This window comes from Saccopteryx bilineata, chromosome 3, assembly GCF_036850765.1.
Source record: "Saccopteryx bilineata isolate mSacBil1 chromosome 3, mSacBil1_pri_phased_curated, whole genome shotgun sequence".
In the NCBI taxonomy this organism is placed as follows: domain Eukaryota; kingdom Metazoa; phylum Chordata; class Mammalia; order Chiroptera; family Emballonuridae; genus Saccopteryx; species Saccopteryx bilineata.
The window spans coordinates 149127601-149148091 of NC_089492.1; the positions used below are offsets into that span (position 1 = coordinate 149127601).

At 44.6% G+C, this 20491-nt stretch overlaps 1 long non-coding RNA gene and 1 pseudogene across 2 annotated transcripts in view; both read right to left on the reverse strand.

Annotated features, from left to right (window-relative positions):
* The window catches only part of LOC136330626 (uncharacterized), a 115371-nt gene that overhangs the window by 69128 nt on the left and 25752 nt on the right, over positions 1-20491 (reverse strand). The gene's annotated exons all lie outside the window — the stretch shown is intronic.
* LOC136328647 (galactose-1-phosphate uridylyltransferase pseudogene) lies at positions 9197-19316 on the reverse strand (annotated as a pseudogene).

Consider the following 20491-nt stretch of genomic DNA (forward strand, 5'->3'; position numbering starts at 1 on the left):
CATACTACAGGAAATTCTTGGGAATTATATTCCCAGGCCATGAAGTGGTTATTGAAATTTGTTTCACTAGGGTTGAGCTCTCGAGCTAATGAAAACACATGAAAAGTTGTCACATACGAAATTCTCACATATAACTCCCTGAGTAGCAAGGCACACTCAGAATCGTAGCCGTGAATGACATACACGTTGAGGCTCTAAAGCGTGGGTGGAACCCGTTGGAGCCGAAGCCCACACGCAGTAGCAGTGTCCACACGCCGGCACAGCCTCATGCTGCCGCTCAGGGAGCCCATGCTTACAAACTTTGGTTTCAAACTTGATTGTCCTGTGAAATATAAGCCACTCGTTTGTTTGATGGCATTCTGAGGTCAGAGGGCTCAGTTGGACCAGCCTGGAGTAAGGACCCCCCCCCAGAGACACTACATCTAATTCAGGAACCATCTAGATTAAAGCCTGCAAGATTAACACGTCTTTGTGCAGGTCCATCTTAAAAATAATCAATGGCACCATTTCTCTGAAGGGGGGAGGCAGCAAAGGGTCATCTAAGAGTCATGCTCTGGGCCCCTGCTGTCGGGGCTCCTCCCCACTTGGGACAGTACCACCCCTCACAGCCTCAGGTCTGGGACCTGTGAAACCAGAGGCCTGCACTCCATGCAGTCTCCTGAGATTGTTTTCCCCCTATAATTTCTATAATTCCTTACAAATCCCATCTAGCACTAACTTTATTATACATAGTAATTCAAGTGGTCTCTTTTTGTTCCATGCATGCATCCTTTTACTAGGGCAAAATAACTTTTAACACTGGTATTCTAAAAGTCATTTCAGAAGTAAAGTAACCCAGGCTGCTATCTCATAGCCTCTGTGAGCACTCTGCAAACAAGTCCTTTCTCACCACTAAGTAAAGTCACCCAAAACAGGAAATTCACGGGGGACCCTGTGTTAGTCCCCGGTGACTATGACCGTAAGTAGAAAATACAGTGAATAAATTCCCCCGAGGATGGGGTGGCTAAAGTTGATTATTTAGGGTTTAAAAAATAAAAAGGAACCAACATAAAAGAGAGGAAAGAAAAGAAGAAAAGTTTTTTTTGTGTTGTAGAAAAGGCAAGTTTTAGTTTTAAAATTCATCTCTTAATACCAGGTATTACTGATAAAGCTAACATGTGTTTTATACAAGGTATTTTGTCCATCTTACTAATTTTCTTGACTTGATTACTTCAAGATGAGCTGCAGCATTATAGAAAAACTAATAGCATAGGCAAGCAAACAAAATATTAATTTAAGAGGTAAGCAAATATATTAATATCATGAAATATGACTGCATATGAATATAAAAATTGCTTGCCCAGAATGTAAATTACTGATTAAAGAGCATTATTTACTACACCATAACAGCAAAATATGTGAGTGGCCAGATTACAGTTCTAATTTGAAAAATAATTCTGTCATTTTTGCCTTAGATCTGAAAAAGCCTGCTACTGTAACAAAACAAGGGCTGACCAGAGAAGAAAAAATAAAACTAAATGATGCATTTTAATTTAGAGCTGGGCAATGCCAACTTATTTTAATTTCTGAACCTTTTCCTACTGGGCTTATTACACAATGTCCTTTTGACATTGAAAAGAAATGGAAATTAATCAACTAATATTATTTCTCTTTTTTTATAGAAAACCTCAGATAGTTTGTTTACATGCATGTATATAAATATATTTGCTATATAAAATATGCAAAATGTAAATACATTATATATGAATATAATAACCAAGAGGACTTATTAATAGGCTTCCTAGGAAAAAGGGGGAAATCTCAAAAAGCAAATTCCTGATTGAGCACAATTAATTACAGCACTCTGTAGGGAAAGGTTAGAGAGGGTATACATATTTATTAAAGAGAACGGATTTTCTGGACCAACAACCAAACAATAAAGCTCTTAAATTACACCACTGAGGTCCCTACTGTTTCCACCTTTTGGACATAGTTCAGCAACCCTGTACAACCCAATGACTGTGTTTGGGGATGGGCAGGCAGCCTAGCCACACCAGAACCGGGTTCTGCATCCAAACCCACTTGCCCCATAAGATTTTGAAATCAGTGAATCATTAGACCACATACCAAGCCAGGAATGATCACTTAACAGAAAGAAAATAGCTATGTTTAAAATGAAGGCATTATCTATCAACATGGGTCTAAAGCTGGTAAAATGATCAGAGAAAATTCAAACTGAAACAGATAGAATTAGTTTTTAATCCCTCCAAAAATGTAAAAGGTCAAAAATGCAATGTGCTGATTAGGCTTGGTGCACTAATGGAAATCCCAACAATTGCACAACAGGGCCATTGCAAATGGGCGTTTAGTCATGTTGCATCCATTGGTAATAACATCCACACTTTTCATGTCTAGATGGCAGAATCTAGGTATGAGTGACCTTTAAGGGCCCTGGGGTGGACATCTTATTTCACACACACCCACCAAACACTGTGACCAAGTGGGGTGAGCATGTTCCAAAAATAATCACTGATCACAGATTCAGCTCCCACTCAACTGTGAAAAAGCCACAGTGGGGGCTGCACATCTAAAATGTCTGCAGGAGAAGTCTGAGGGGTGGTGCTCTAGAACCCTGGCATCTGTGGGTGAGCACAATATTCTCTAATGAGTAAGACTGAAATAAGTGAAAATACTCAGCACTTAAGAGCAAAGTAACGTATCTGCTCTGTAACCACAGAGCTCAGTCATCTAAGAAAAAACTTAATAATTCATGAAAACTGAGCCCAGCTAGACAAAAGTGTCCCAATGTTTTTTTGCACAATAGTTAAACCTGACTTCCCTTTTGGGATTTCATCAAAATCTGCTCATAGACAGGGCAGGACTCTAGCCTGGGAAGCATTTAGATGCTTTATTGCTGGAACATCGCATTTACTGACAGGGAATGACCTAGGTAGATACACTTCTTGACTCTGAACAGAAAATAAAATGTTAAAAATAGTAAAGAGAGTGCCAAATGTCTATGTACTCAACCCTAGAATGTGCGACGTGTGAGTAAAGCCAGCCATCTCCAGAAACAAGGGTTGCTGCTCCCCTAAAGGCAAGGTGGTCAATCTTCTAAGAATCCAGCTCCTTTTCAGCTCTGCTGTAAAAGGTCCTTTCAGCAGGGAGCTCAGCATGCAAATCTCTTCCCTCTGGAATCTCTGCCCAAAACCTAGGTGCGTGCTCACACACTTGTAACCAGATCTTCCCCAAACACAGCCAAACCCAGAAAAGACCAGGGATGTCTAATCCATGAAATCCTATTATGCCAAGGGCTTTGCTCTGCTCCAGGTACAGGGTACCAGGGAAAGGGTGTGGTCACTCTTTCCCAGTTTTGACATTAATGACAGCTTTTTAAAAAATGGCCTCCGAGCTCAAGCTTGGACCCCTGGAGCAGGATTCACAGACTTGGCCATGCCCTTCACCCTTTGCCCTGTTACTTCTGCCCAGGCTCCTGCTCTCATGGCCACTACACCTCTACCTCCTCCTCATTTTCAACACTGAGCTTCACTTGGTAATAAACACTAAATCAGAAAGGACAGAGAATCTGCCCGAGCCAGGGGCAGCTGTCTGGGGCTGTGCAGGTGCCAGCCAGAGGACCAGGCTTGATGGGAGCAGGGGCTGGGAGTTAGAGGATTCCAGGTAGGTGAGAATTCATAGCCTGTGTAATGGTGGAGGGGACTCTGTGCCTATGATGACTGGTGGCTTTCTTTGCCCTCACCTCCCTGTCGGGGACCTTGTGTACCCTCGAGATGGAGCCTGGCCCTGCTCCCTCCCAGCCCTCCTGTTTCTTCAGCTCTGCCTTTCTGCCACTCTGCACCTGAGTTGGGGGCAAGAGGCAAAAGCTGAGGGTCTAAGACTTCAGGCCTGGTCCTGTGAGCCCTCACACAAACATGGAGGCTACGGAGGGCAAGCAACCATCCCTGTGCGCATCAGAATGATCGCCAAGGCGGCCTCACACTGAGACTGACCACCACTCTCCAGGAGTCCGTGCATCCCAGAGCTCCCCTTTCTGGCTGCTGAAACCTCCAGACTGGCTCACACAAGCCAGGACCACTGGGGCTCTGGGCCTGGGGGGGGAGGGGGGTGACTTTCAGTATCTATTCTTGCCTGCTATCTTGTCATGGATCACTAAACTGAGTAAAGGCTGCTGTGATTATGAAAGTCATTTTTTAAAAGAGAGAGAGAGAATAGATTCATATTTTTCTTAATAATTTGTTCAAATGGCAACAGACCATTACCTGCTCTAAAGATAAACAAAGATTTGCACCTTTCTGTTAAATTGTTTGTTCTTGGTTCTTTTATACAACACACACACAATAAAACAGTCTTGTGCACTCAGCATGAGAAACAGAGAAGAAAATACATTTCCCATAGGAATGGCCTATTTTTACCTCCTTAAAATTCTACAACGTAGTTCAGGACTAGTAAAGAGAGAAGTGCTGGGACGTCTGAGCAGGCGCTGTGCTGAAGACGGAGGCCTCCGGACCCAGCGGCTGGCGGGCCAGGCTGGCGGGCGGGCAGGCCTCTCATTTCTTTATTAACACCACCACCTACAGGGACTGCTCTGAATAGGAGGTGCAGTGAGGCCATAAAGTCTTACCAGAAAAACAACATGCAGAACAATTGCACCACATTTTTTTAACTTCCTGTTTATTAGTATTATATCTAAGAGCAGAACAAAAGTCTGTATAATGGGGGAAAAGAAAACAAAAGCATACACCAGCATGTCTTTCAACACCCTCCCAGAACATCTTTGAAAATGCTACTGAGTCTTGATTTTTAGACTTGAACCTACTTCAGGTCTGCAAATGTCTCTGATGACAGAAGTTCAGATGAAATAAGTGGAATTAATTATCTCATAAAATAATATGTTATCTAAAAAATGTTAAACTGGTTTGCTTTTTGCACATCCATCTGACAGCATTCATTTCTACCCAGGAAAAGTCCACGTTTTATTAGTGGGATTTTGTATCTTGCCAGACATGCCCATGAATGCAATAAAAATGCAAATGTCTCACGTAACATTGGTGCTGAGCTCTGCTGTGTTAGAGAAAGTGAGGGTGTGTGAGCACAGGAGGCCATTCACTGAGGTTCCCAGACTCAGAGGACAGAGGGCTGAGGTACTTGTATTTCTCCTTATGGCGACAGGGACCCAGCTCAGGTCAGTCCAGCCAAGGTCACTGTGAATCATCAGTGACTTCTGTGAACTCCGCCCTTCCTTCTTCATCTCCCCCCATGGTGTTCTCCAGGCTCCTTCCCTGCCTGCATTTAGCACAAGGCTCAAGGCCAACGAGACTGAGGGAACAGAGATGAATGGCCATAGAAATTAAAACTTGACAGCCATGTTTTCTCTTGAGAATGACCTGGATATACTATCTATCCTTGCAGACATGTGTTTATTAAAGGTCCAGCATCGTGGAACACTTTTTTCTTTTTCTCTTTTTTTTGTTTTGAGAGCAGCAGAGATACAAAAACAGGAACATGGAGCTGCTGACTGGGGAATTGAACTGGCAACCTCCGCATTCAGGGATGATGCTCCAACCAACCAAGCTATCTGACCAGGGCTTAATTTTTTTTTTTTTCAGGGACAGAGAGAAGGGAGTGAGAATGGAGGGGGAGGGGAAGGGAAACATTCATTTGTTGTTCGTGTATTCATTGGTTTCTTCCCGTGTGTGCTCTGATCGGGAATCCAACCTATAACCTTGCTGTTTCGGGATGATGCTCTAATCAACTGAGCTAACCAGCCAAGGCTGGAACACTTTTTAAAAATTCTCTCATTCTAAACTCTGCTGAGTCTCATAGTTTTGAATAGCTCTAATACCATGTTTTCCCTACTCAAAAAAGACACTTAAAAATGTTGGATCATCAACTCAGGGAACTGCCCAGGAGTTTTCTTCTATGCCCCAGTAATCAGGAATTTTATTATTATTTACCTTCCATGTCTGCTGCTCTTGTGACATTAGCAAGGTATTCCTGATACTAGTGACCTTCTTCACATGACAGTGAGAACTAAATAATAAGAGGTCTCCTACAGTATGGGGTAACAAAAAGCATATCTGCAGATAGGGGATACACGAACCAAAGCTGAACTTAGCACTGAGCAAGACCAGTGTAACTGATCAGAAACAGACCGCAAATGCTCTAGCATCAGGACGTGCCTTTCTGAACGGCTGGAGGAACAGCAGAGGGACTAAAAGTGACCTTGACGGTCACAATAAAGGATGAAGTTCACCAAATCGCACAGAAGCCATCATTTGCTTGCTGGTGTGATCACTGAGGACTCATCACACATACCTTTAACATGGAAGACCCAGAGATGTGCTGTTGTTTTGCCATGTGGCCTTGGTGAACCCTCTTAGGGGTCAAATATCGGAAGGGAGACTCTCACAGCAAAGAGGATGACCTATAGGTGATAACTTCTGTCGAGGGAGGACTTATTTATTGGGCATAAGAGTAGACAAAATACTTCATCAACATCGGAAAATATTTTTGAAGCAATTAATTGGCTTTAGCTAAATGACACAGAAAAAGGCAGACAGATAAAACTGTCTGCTTCCCCAACAGAAAATCCTCTGCACGACACAGGAAAATCCTCTGCAAACACAGATACAGCTCTTCGGGACAGTAAGGAAGGTGCTGATGCCTGGCCCAGGAGCTGGGGAGTGGGGAGGCTGGTGGGGAAAGGACTAGGGCAGACAGTCTGTGAATAGGTCCTGTCCTGCCATCAATTTCACACTGGGATTGGATATAATGGACATGATGCTCAATTTGTAAGTGGCTCCCTTGTAAGCTGCTGAGCTCCCAGCCAGCCTACAAGAGGATAGCTATTGTGACAAGTGATATGTCAGCAGTTATTAGGAAGTCAAGAAATGGCTTTTTTGCACACCAGCAAGCTTAAACTTAGTGAGTCACATAGGTCATTGAGTAAAATTAAGTGGACATCTGTGGTTTGCTTTCCTGTGTCCCACATTTAACCTTTATAACTTTACCCCAGGAGAGGGTAAGGCAGGTAAATCAATCAGTACACTTTCCACTGTGATTGCTCAGGGATAGACTTATGACTTCAGCTGGCCCAACCACAGTGAATCTCAATGCTGTTGCAGGTAGTGCTGGGACAAAGCTCTTTTCAGCTGGATTTGGACCTAGAAGAACTAATGGCAGCCAGCCACCTTGAGACCATGAGGCTTGCATCTATTTGAGAAGGGAGTTAGCCCATTAGAATCTGAGCTGCGAGGAGCAGAGGAAGCCTGCAGTGTCTTTACTTTATTTGAGCAATATTTATGCCAACCCTATTCTGAGGTTGCTTATTAATGTGGCATGGTACATTCTGGTACATTCCAAACCACTTTAAATTGGGTTTTCTGTCACTTTTAACCAAGACTCTTAATTAAGTCAGAAATGCCTCTGCAATTATATACTACCCACCCTTAAAAGAGAGGGTCCACAGTTGTGGACTCTTCTTCCTTCATAAATGTACCTGGTTTTATCAACAGTTATCCCACTTAACTAATGACACAGAAATATGCACCAGGAGACCCAATAAAATCCAATGGAGAGCAGTTCTCATAGTGCCCCCATGCCTCAATCCTGCTCCCAGAGGTGGCTCCCCAGGCTTCCAGACTGGTCCCTCAGAAACACCTTCACAGTTGCACAACAGCTATAAAGGAAATCAAAGTGGAAGTGAAAACAGAAAGTAATAGAAGGCCAGATGGAACGGGTTTTTGAAATAGAAGACTAAGGAATGACAGGGGACTGTGTGATATCATCATTAGACTTCCATTTTCAACATTATTTCTCATCCAGCCATTTAAAAAAAATATTAATTCTCTTTAAACCAGGAATTTTCACTTAGGGTTAATATTATTTGCTGTGAAATATGACCAAAGAGGACAGAGGCGAAGAGCCAGCCTCTGTCCAATCAAATCAGAGACTTTGTAGGCTTGTCTCCTGATAGAATTCCAATTTCCTGGTCCATCAGAGGTCATTATCTGCCCCTCCAGGAGAGAATACTATTACAAAGGGAAGGAGAGGGGTCCCTGCATTTCACCAGTGCCCACCAGTTTATCCACTAGCTCCTTGTCAAGCTTTCATACGGTTCCCAGTCCTGGCTCTTTGCACTGGCTCAGAGCACCAGAGCCTACAGGTCAGTTTTCCTACAACTTTGCTTCAGGCATGGAATTCCCCTGCTCTGGGACCTCTATTGCTCCCTCTTGCTGCCAACACTGAATTTAAATTCTCCACCCAGGTTAAGAAAGACCCCAGTGGTTTGCTCTTGCCCTAGTTATGAAACATTTTCTTCCTCCCATTCATCTATCCATGGTTTTTTTGTTTTTTGTTTTTTTTTTGTATTTTTTTTTTCTGAAGCTGGAAATGGGAGAGACAGTCAGACAGACTCCCGCATGCGCCCGACCGGGATCCACCCGGCACGCCCACCAGGGGCGACGCTCTGCCCACCAGGGGGCGATGCTCTGCCCCTCCAGGGAGTCGCTCTGCTGCGACCAGAGCCACTCTAGCGCCTGGGGCAGAGGCCAAGGAGCCATCCCCAGTGCCCGGGCCATCTTTGCTCCAATGGAGCCTTGGCTGCGGGAGGGGAAGAGAGAGACAGAGAGGAAGGAGTGGGGGGTGGAGAAGCAAATGGGCGCTTCTCCTATGTGCCCTGGCCGGGAATCGAACCCAGGTCCCCCGCACGCCAGGCCGACGCTCTACCACTGAGCCAACCCGCCAGGGCCTCTATCCATGTTTTATTCAACAAAACTACATAGGGCATTTACATTTGGTCACAAAGGTTGCCACAACTAAGGACCATACACTAAGTGGCTTAAATAACAAAAATCTATGTTCCCAAAATTCTAGAGTCTAGAAGTCTATGATCAAGGTGTTGCAAGTTTATTTTCTATTGAGGCCTCTCTCATTGGCTTATAGAATTTTCATTAGAGTTAATAAAGTTATTCATGCAGAAGTTTATACAACAGAGCATTGCTCTTTCTTTTTTTATTGTATTTGTACTTTTTGGCCTGGCATATGGGTTTTAAATGGACATTGTCAGTACTAACTTTATTAAAATAAATGAAATATATATTTTTTAAGTTTGAGAAGTTTTAAAGTTATTGATCCCACTTCTGCACAAACTCTTGGCCTTGCTTCTCTCAGGCAGAAGACCCTGGGGTGAGCGTGGTCAGGTGATGGCTGCTATCTCCCACTCTTTCTATACCAGGTAGTAATGAACCTCAGAAAGTGCCCTTAGTCTCTCTACAGCTACTCACAGATAAGGTCCTTCTGAGCCTGGGCAAAGATTTTGTAGCCAACAATGGATTTCCAAACAGTGGCAGGGAGCAGGAGTGGTGGGTAATAACCATGCAGCGGCCAGTAGTCCCAGTTGGCTTAGGCCTCGAATCCTATGGGAGCCCCATGCCTGCCCATGGTGTAGGGAAAGGATGTCTCAAATAGGTTGTGGTACTTGGTCAATGGCTTTTTCATAATGAAGGCTAGATCATCACACTCAGTGGGGGCAGTTCAGGCAGCCTCTGCACATGCCAATGGGGCAGCAGCAGTGCTTGAAAGGACCACACTGCCCAGAAGGGAAACAGCACTGACCAGTGCTCACAGCTTAGGACCAGACATTCCTTCCTGAGCAGCTCCTGGAGGCCATATTCCAATCACAGGGGCTCTCCATACTGACTCTGATGAGCCTTCCATATACCTCTGCCCTAATCTTCTCTTCTTACAAGGACACTGGACATACTGGAGTAGCGTCCACTTGAATGACCTCATTTTAACTTAATTATTTCTTTAAAGACCCTACCTTTAAATATAGTCACATTCAAGATACAACAGTCCCCTTTGTCCATGGTTTTGCTTCCTGTGGTTTCAGTTACCCATGGTCAACTGAGGTCCAAAAATATTAAATGGAAAGTTCCAGAAATAAACACCTCATAAGTTTTAAATTGTGCACCATTCTGAGTAGTATGATAACTCTCTTGACAACCTGCTCAATCCCACCTAGAACATGACGCATCCTTTAGTCCAGCATCTCTATACTGTATACACTCCCTGACTGCTAGTCACTACATCATGGTAACATAGTGCTTGTGTTAAAGTCACTCTTATTTTACTTAATAATGTCCCCACACTGCAATAGTAGTGCTGCTGGCAATTCAAATGTGCCAAAGAGAAGCCACAAAGTGCTTCCTTGAAGTGAAAAAGTAAGTATGTCGAGGAAAAAAAAACATTGTATATATAAGGTTTGGTACTATCCATGGTTCCAGGCATCAACTGAAGCTCTTGGTTCACATCCTCTGCAGACAACGGGAGCCTGCTTTACAGGGGTTAGGGCTTCAGCAATATGAATTTGAAGTGGGTCACAATTCAGTTCATAATAAGAAGCAATACAATGCCACAGGATCAAGGCTAGGCTTGGTAGGTGCCAAACCAATGTTAGTTTTCTAACTAAAAGCAGCCAAAGGGCAGGGCATCGATTCCCCATAGGTGGTCTCTGCATCTTTCAGATGAGGGCTACTCACGTCAGAGAGTTCCAAAGTGTATTTTTTTATGACTTACTGGGAAGCTTTCTAGTTCCAACCAGTGAAATCCCCATTAGCCTATCCTGATGAAATGTTCTTTTCAGTGTTCTTTTGCTCACTTTATGCCCATGTCACACATATGAGGAGCAATGTGTCACTGTGTGGGGCAGGAATGCCATCCTCACCAACCTTAACCACCTAACACTGGCCTGAGATCTAGAGGATGAGAAACAACCAGGGTTTGTTCAAACAGAGTGTCTCTCTAGGTGTGGACAAGGAGCTCTCTTTTATACTTTTCTTCTGTTGTCACTAAAAAGAAAAGCCACCTTATGTGTTTATCCAACACTGGTACCCAACCCTTTCCGGCTGAGCTAAACATGAGTTACTCATTGAACACCCCTCAGACACCGGCAGACAGAGCCCTCCAAGTTCTTCTATGTGCTCTTGCATGCTTCATTCATAATATGGCTCCATGACATATATGTTCTGGAATCCAGTTAAGCTTCAAATTCAGGCCCTACCACCTACTTGCTGTGTGACCTTGGACAAGTTACTTAACCTCTCTGTGCCTCATTTTCTTCATCTGTAAAATGAGGATCATACTAGGACTTCACTCATGGGTTTTATGAGGATTATTCACATGATAAACTGGGCCAGAACCCGGCACACATTTGACCCTTGCAAAACAGAAGTGTTGATATCACATTATCTTTCACAATTGTCTGCCCTTCCAAACTGTGAACTTCCCAAGAACAAAGGCTCTACTCTTTAGAGTGTCATGGTGCTTGGGTCATAACAATCATCCAGGTAACAATGTCTATGAAAATAAACAGACATCATAATCCATTTGTAGTTTTAAAACTAGTTTATCCTCCTTCTTCTAAAACACAACAAGAAATGTAACACAAAGTGGTTAAAATTTTTAAGTTAACTAAAGAAAGTCCCCCTGCTTTTCTCCTTTGGCCTAATCCATAGCTTTTCCATGTAAACACCCCAAAAATGCCTAACAGAAATGCACTTGTGTAAATTATCTTCTTTTCAATGTTCCATAAAATAAAAACTTTAAATAAGAAGTGGATGGTGAAATCTACACTCATTATGGTAGAATGAAAAGTAGTACCATGATGTTCATCCTGGGGCCAAACAGACCTATGACTGAAGTTTATAACTGACACTTCCTTGTGCCTCTCCTGCCCAGTGACAAGGCTGGTCTCAGGGCTGTGACATTCATCTTCTGAGTCTGAGTCACTCTCCTCCCCCACATTATTATATTAGTTATATTTTTATTATGTGGTAATTTTTTAAATACATGTAAAAGAATTTATATTATTTGCATTAAAAGAGCCCCTATATGATAGAATACATAATGCCAGTGTCGTTATTTAGTTATTTTCATGGCTGACACGCAGGTGGAGCTCAGAGTCTCCAAGAATGTCACCGGTCCACGAGAACATCATGGACCCAAGGCCTCCAGGGTGGGACCCACTCCCAGAACATTCTGCCAACAAGAGGACAGGCCCATGCTGGCTGAAGATGGAGCAAACAGAAGCAGCTGGGAAAGGCTTCTATTCTCACTGCTCTACAGAGAGTCTATCTATGCACTTCACAGTGGAAAAGCCGGCACTGAGGGAAGAACAGTCCTGGATCAGGAATATTCTGGTATGATTCCCCCTTCCACCAAAATCACATTGCCTCTCAGAGGCATGAGCTAGCCACACAACACAGAAACTTTAAGTTCACGTAATTGTCAAATTCCTACCAGCAGAAAGAACTCGCAGCACCCCAGGGTTACAGCTCCAGCAGGGGGAGGTGCTCACCCATGCACTCCTGCCATGACCCCAGGCCTGGGCCTTCCTGGTAAACACGAGCTGCAGGCCATGAGCCATGCTGACCCTTGGGTGTCAGGCTCTGGAGCGCTCAAGCTGACTCAGAACTGACTCTCAAGGGAAAGAGAAAAGAAGAGGTAACTCTTTAAAAACGATTTAACCCACTTTTATGACTTGCCTTGTCATACAAGATGAGATGGCACTGAGCCAGGTTCAAAGGTGCTTCAGGCAAAAAAGGACACCCTGGGTTTCCTCCTAGAGTGAGACCAGGGCGCTCACAAGCCTGAGCTCTAGGGGTTCAGGTCCCCAGCCCCTGTGCCTGGCCATCCCCCCTGACCTGTGGGCGAGGGAGGGCACCACGTGTCAGTGGGGGCGTCAGTGGGCGACAGGCTGACGTTAGGAAACCAACCCCACCCACAGCCAGGTTTCAGTTTCGCCAGTCAGCAAGCATGCAAATTGTTTTCCTTGCCCACACCGCCCCCACCCCAGCCACTCACTCTTTACTCTGAAGTTAATGTGCACATGCTGTCTGCCAAGCATGTGTAGCACATTTACTTTAAAATGCCCAGGTGCAACTTGGGAACAACCTCTTTTCAGAAGGGCAATCACGAACCCACAATAATGGCTTAGTGGTGTCAGGAGTAAAGCCTGTAGCTCACACCAAACTTCTAACAAAAGTGGAGCCTTGAGCAGCGAGCCAGGAATTACACAAACCAAGGGAAGGAGACAGAGGGGGGCGTCTGGCTTCTTCAGGGGGTCTAGGGAGACAGGCCCCAAGGAGGGTGGACAGAGCCTTGGACCTTTTAGGGGTCACGTGGGGTTAACAAATGACTGGTTCACAGTCAAGTCATGTTCTAGAAACTGGGACGTGCAGTCACTTTTATCTGCATTATGTGTGATTCATTTGCAGTTTAACTCCAGTGATTTGAGGTAACATCCACCTGGACAAATAATCCCCAACCAGAAGCAGAGTTAGTAGAAGGTGGAGGTGCGAGGGGCCACACAGGCATGCCTTTCTTTACTCTTATGTCAAATCAGTTATTCAAGGATATTTTAATATGAGTTTTAGATCTGAAGAATTCCTTAAGCTGTAGTCATTATCATTTCATTTACAAAATTCACATAATCTTGGGGAATGATTTTGAAGGTTTTTTCCTACAAGCTGTCAAGGGCTTCCATCCATAGAGACCCAGGAGGAGCCGTTGGCAGAATCCTCATTTCCATTTACCCAAAGATCTTCCTTCTCGGTCCCATTGAATACTCGCTTTCATTTTCAAGGTGCATTTGTGGGGTTCCTGTGTCTCTCACAGCTGCAACGAAGTGACTCTGTAAATTGTCCTGAGTGCCAACAAGATCTGGTTCATCTATAAGAAGTTCTTAAAATAGTTGTGAAACAAACTGTAGGTGGGAACTTTTATAAAACAAAAACTATAGCCATACTAACACCCCTCAGAAAGCCCTGAGAGGAAAGGAACCCTCTGGTGACTTGTCACTCCATCTAAAGCTGACCCAAACCACACTAAGAGCAGTGCCCTCCTGCCTTCCCTACAAGACAACCACAGGTGACAGATGAAGCCCGCGCTGCCTTGGAGGGACTCTGGGCACTCTCAGAAGCCGCTTCTGCCTCTGTGAAAGGTCATGGGCACAAGGCCAGCTGCAGGACACCTGTAGCTGCACAGCTGAGGTACTCTGGCTGTCCACTAATCCTTGCAGGGCACTGGCCTGAGCACCATCCCTACATCAGGTTTGGAGCCAGGAGATGGGTCTGTCTCCACTGCAGGTGATGAAACCAAGGCTCTGAGAGGTTAGGTAACTTGCCTGAGGTTCTGAAAAAGCCAGAACTCTAGGCATTTGTTTTTAACTATGTGCACTATTATGTCTTTGGGAGAACAAAACTACTAGATGTACAAATTCTGCTCAACTTCCAAACAACGTTTCTCAAGAACGGATTGCTACTTCTGCCACAAACATGCAGGCTTGTGGTTGTCAGCCCTCCCTGGTCTGTGGGTTGTGAGATGGAGAAGCTCATTGTTCCTACACACCAAAAACATGTGCTCCAGCAGCTCTGCCAGTAACAGTAGCTGATGTCTGGGCAGAGGGGGAAGTGGATTTGGCTTCAGTCTCTCTCTGGTGTTCTGGTCCTGCAGAGAACCTTAGATGGATCGTGGGAGTTGGGGTCTCCTTCCCACTCTGCTGGGAACCCTAGTCCTTTCCCTCCCCTTCCCTTTTTTCTTAGGGTTTTGGAGATCGTCTCTCCATAGCTCTGGGCCGAGGGAGAGAGAAAGGCCTCCTGCATCCTCATGGGCACAGCAATAGTCTTTAAATAGACTTACACAAAGTGTTGCACACTGCTGGTCAAAGCACGGAACAATCAGTTATTCTAGTCTCAGAATCCCCGCAAACAAGAATAAACAGGCCTACCCTCTGTAAGTGTGTCTGAGGTCAGACAACACCCTCTCAAGCCAGGCCAACAATCTGCTCTCAAGGTGGATAACACCTCTATAGGGACTCCCATTAGCCCATCTGGTCAGAACCATCTGGGCAGCTCATATGCTGTTAGGAAGTGATTGATTCTTGTGGACATTCTGCTATTGATTAAACTGAGTTGTATAAAATGCCCTCTCCATCCCTTCTAAGGTGGATTCTGAAGATGACTGTGGTGACTGTGGTAGGTTTGAAAGGGACAGAAGGGAGAAAATTTGGAGCAAGCAAAAGAAGGTTAAACTGCCAGCCACCTAAGAAAAAGAGAAAGGCCCAGGCCCCCTCGTTGGGTGAAGGGGAAAGGAGAGAAGGAGGGCAAGTCAGGATGGGGCTGAAGAGCCATGTGCTGGGTGAGGTAGAAAGCGGCAAGGCTGCAGGGGAGGTGACTGCTACCAACGTTCTCTTACTTCTCAGTGCACATGGGGGAGGGGTGCTTGGGATCTCACTTGGGGTCAAGCCTAGGACTGGGCACTCAGCTCCAGTTTCTGTGGCCATTTTCCAATTATAGTCCCTATGAGTAGATTAGACAATTATACCACTTGCCCCAAATTCCTGTGTATAATAGAAAGTTAAACTGGACCATTTTAAAAAAAAATGCCCTCAAATAAGTCTTTAGAAGTATAGATGTATTTCTGTACATCTATATATTAATACACATGTATGCAAATACATTCATATAAATAAATGCCATCTATACATACTACCAATCTAATGATGGTATTGGCTACAAGATTTTCAATTTTCAAGACTAAAGAGTATCTCAATCAACACAGGCTAGGCTTTGCTGTGTAACAAATACCACCTCACATATCTCAGCAACTTATCCCAACAAAGATCTGTTTTTCATTCACACTGCACATCTAACACATTCTCTCTCTCTTTCTTCTGCCAAAGAAAGTCTAATGGCCATGTGTAACTTAAAAAAGACTGGGCAATTACAATCTACTTTTTGCTATGGACAACACTAAAGACAACCACAGGGAATGATGAATGGCAGAGTGGAGAAAGGAAAGGAACATCCCAGAAGCCCAAGGAGAACTATGTCTGATGGGGCTGAGTAAACCTTCCTGAGCCCATGTGGTTCACACTGTGTTTGATATACATCTTCTCACTGAATCCTCACAGCCAGCCCAGGAGGTGAGCACCATCAAAAGCCCCTTCACAAATGAGAACACTGAGATGCAGGAAGGTTAAACACTATCCAAAATCTAACAGCAACCACATGGCAGATTTTAGATGAAGACCAAAGGCTCTCTGACCCCTGACCTGGGCTTGTAACTACCCTGCTTGCTGCCTTCCAGTGGGAGAGGCAGAAGGCTCTCCAGGAAAGCAGATGCTGAACAGTGTAGTCTGATCCTGGGAAAGGATGACTCAAAATGGGAGGAGTCTTAAGAGTTCAGTTCTCCTTTAGGGGAGAATGTGATCCTATGAGGACAAAGAGAAGATACTTTCGCATACTGTCAACCAGTGTTAGAGCCCACGGGGGAGGGCACAAACAAAGCACGAGAGAGGTGCCTAAGGGAGCTGGCACCCACACACAGCAGGTGCTCATTTTGCGTTGTAACTGGAAATCGACAGAGACCTGGTGGAACCTCTCAGGAAGGCACCCGTGTAAATGGGCTTCCAGAAACAGAAGAGCTTGGGTTGTGAGAGGAGCCAGAGCTCTATGTAATCTGTCTTCTCTGTCAAAGGAATGTCAACACCAGGAAGAGGACTGTGGTCACCAGAGTTCTCCAGAGAAGCAGAACCAGTAGGATGTGCATGTGGACAGAGGAAGATCTATCTTAAATTAATTCATGCAGCTATGGAGGCTTGGCAGGCCCAGACTCCAGAGGGTAGGCAGGCAGGCTTGAAACCCAGGGAAGAGCTGCAGTTTGAGCCTGAAGGCGGTGTGCTGGCAGAATTCCTTCTGTGAGGGACCACAGTCTTTTTTTTGTTCAGGCCTTCCACTGATTAGATGAAGCCTACCCACTATGAAGAGTAATCTACCTTACTAAATGCTAACAGATTTAAATTAGTCTCATATTAAAATTAACTTTACAGAAATATCTACAATAATGTTTGGACAAATATGTGGGTGCAGTGGCCTAGCCAACTTGACACATGAAAATTAACCATCGCAAGGACAATCAACAGTATGTGAGGCAATGGAGGCTCAGGATGAGGGTGGAGATGGATGATGAGCACTGGGTCCCACCTCCTGCCTCAGTGACCTTCAGCCCATCCCCTGGAGATGAGCTCTAAGAGCCACCAGGCTGGACCTTTCATGTGTTCATAAAGCTTGGGCAATTCTGGCAACCACGAAGGGCAGGAAGGTGACTCCATACACACTGAAACTTATAGCTGTCCTTGAGAAAATTCTAAAACACCAGCAATAATGCTTTAGAAGGCTCCAGAAAAGGAAGTAGTGAGTCTCAGGACCAGGCCACATCTAGTTGATCTCTCTTTCTGTGGCCCAGTCTTGAGACAGGGATGTCAAGGACACATGAGAAATAGCCTATCTAGACTTCAGCAAGGCACGCAGCAAGAATCCTAGAAGTCAAGATGGACAGATATTGCCAGTAACAAGTTCAGTGATTTTGCTGTTGGTTGACTGACCCAACAATTCTGATGATGTTGCCTCCAGTCATGCTCCAGACCTCCCTCCTTAGCCCTGTCTTGTTCATCTCTTTTCAGTGACATGGCAGCACTATAGTCAGTGTGTTTTTCAGATCTACTGATGACCCATCCCCTGCAGGGATAGTGCATTCACTGACTCACAATACTGGAAAACGTTGAGGGGGGCAGATAATGGCTTACATATTTCAAAATAGAGTTAAATAAAGGTAGCATTAGGTTATGTACTTTTGGAAACAAAAAAGGCCTATCTCCATAAGTTTAGAGTATATTGAAGACCAATTTTTTGTGGCAGAAATTAAAGAGGAAAAAAACTTACACAATTTCATTACAACAAATGCAACACTAACAAAAGTGCAATGTGTGTACACCAACTAAGCAAAGGACTCCACGGTGCCTAATAGGACCCTGTCTGCTCTAAGCTGATCAGACCTCACCCAAAGCACCTTGTTTCTTTCTAAGGATGCAGCAGCTGAGAATATGTAGGTGGGAGTGAGGAGATGTGTTCATCGGGTGTGAAGCAGTCAAGGAGCTTTGACCTGGGACTGTCTTGCAGGGACATGAGAACAACCAGCTCAAACTATTCTGTTCCAAGGGTCAGAGCATGGACCAGAAGTTAGCAGATTTCCAGTAAACAGACTGTTTCAATTCAAACTAGAACTGTCCAGCCATTAGCAGATGGCCTGGCACCTGGCCACTGAAGGAGACATCTCAGAACAGAGCCCAGAGGTACACAGTGGTCGTACAAGCTGGTCATGGGGTCCTCTCTAACCCTGGAGGCAGAGGCAGATTTAACGGTGGGTACACTGGGCACACTTCTTGGACCCCGACTTCTGAAGGGCCCTGCAAAACCCCAGCTTTACACTTTTTTTCTAATGACACCAAGTTTGGTTTCTTATGTGCAATTTCAACATTAATAGTACATAATATTTTGTATTTATTTAAAAATATGGTTAACATATTTTTTCCCCTGTCTCTCACTTTTTTTTAAGGGGCTCAATATTTTCTTCTGTGCCTGGGGCCTCAACTGACTTTAATCTGCCCCTGCCCAGGGCTGAGTCTAGGAAAGCAACAATGGCTTTGTGAGATGCAACAGCAGGTGCAAAGAATAACCATAGTGATGGAGCTTACATTTCCATGTACCTACTGGGTACCAAACTCTGTATGAAGAGTTTTATGTTTATCACTGGCAGCTGCCTCTGGAACAGGTGTCACCATTGACCTCCACCTCATAGACAATGGTGCTGAGCCTAAAGGATGGGAACTAAATCATACTAACTTGAGTGACCACTAATCAGCGGGCTGGTGACCCCAGCCCAATCAGTGGGACTTCAGGGTCAAGAACCAGCGTGGTCCAAGGAAGGACTGAGGGTGCTGCTCTGAGCATAAGACCAAAAAGAAGTCTAGGGGAGACCGATGTTGTTCATTCAGATATTCCTCACCTCAATCAATTTCTACATGAATACAAAACGTGGGAGAAATGAAGATCAGAAATTGCTAACTAAAATAAACAAAAATTATAAATCCAGGCAGAAGGTGGGCCAGAAGCACCACCAAAAACAGTTAACCCTTTGGAAGACAAGGGCCTGTGGAAGGTGGGCCAGCTGGAAGCTGTGTTCTGATGCCTGCAGAGCTGCCTGTGAGAGTGAGGCTGTGTCCAGAGCATCACTAGGTCTCTGTGAGGGAAGCGAAACTGGTCAATGGCCTGGCTGACCCCAGAGCTGCTCCTGTGAGAAGGACCAAATGGTCAGGCTATTCAGCAGGTGACACAGCCCCTTCCTACAGGAATGAACTAGAAGCCCCTGAGTTCCCACAAGCACAAGAATCATCTCACCTACTTGCACTTGGCCATGGGTCAAAATCTGTAGTGATATAAGTGTTCTGAAACCAGAAAGGGATTTGACACTGCTGCTAGCAAAATTATGAATTTATAGCAGCCAGATTTAATAGCTCAGAAGCCAGCAATGAAGAATGCAAAGGTGAACAGCTTTCACCTTTATAATGAACATGACGATGTTAATTGGACAAACATTTCATGTAGCCACTGGCTACATAATCCATCCATCGGTAAGATAAATACATGGAAGCTCATCTTGTAAATGTTTACTAAAAACAAACTGCCGTGGGCTGTGTTCCTACAAATTTTATATGTTGAAGTCCTAACCTGCAGGGCCTCAGAATAGGGCTATTTTTGGAAATGGGATCTTTAAAGAGGTAATTAAGTTAAAATGAGGATGTCTGGGTGAGCCCTACTCCACTATGAGTGGTGTCCTTACAAGAGAATAGGACACAGACGTGTGCACAGATGGAGGACCATGTGAAATACAAGCAAGCATTCATCTACAAGCCAGGAAGAGAGGTCGCAGAAGAAAGCAAACCTACCAATACCCTGATCTTGGACTTACAGCCTCCAGAACTGTAAGCAAATGCATTCTGTTGTTTAAGCCCCCCAGTCTACAGTATTTTGTTATGGCAGCCTTAGCAGATAAACGCACACTTCAAAACCACTTTGTTTTTTCTTGGTTACGTTGAATTACGAGGGGTTCAGGTTTTCTATCTTCTGGGCTATCAGATATGATCAGCCCAGCCTGTTGGATCCTCAACCCACATGGTCTCAACCAACATGAGAGCTTTGATTTCACAAAACTTAGTAATGTCCTCCTTACAGTGGAATCCTAAATAATACTGAAAATGGTAGAGAACCCAGACTTCATGACAGCTCAGAAGTGCACGTGCACACACACATCGCAGTGTTAGCCAGGACAGTTGCACAGAGAAGTTATTGAATCCATGTTGACCCTGCGACAAGTACATGGTGGTAGGGAAATGGCCAGTGTCCCAAAAAGAAAGACCCCAGGTAGAAAACTGAGAGCCACACAAATGCTGAAATATGTGATCAATAAAGACAATTCAAATGGAGCCGGCTCTTTAAAACAAGGTCTGTTTTGTTTTGCTTTTTTGATCTTTGGAACCAGCAGAACCCACCACTCGCTCACCTGCCTGTCCCGGAAGCTCACGACTTTGCAC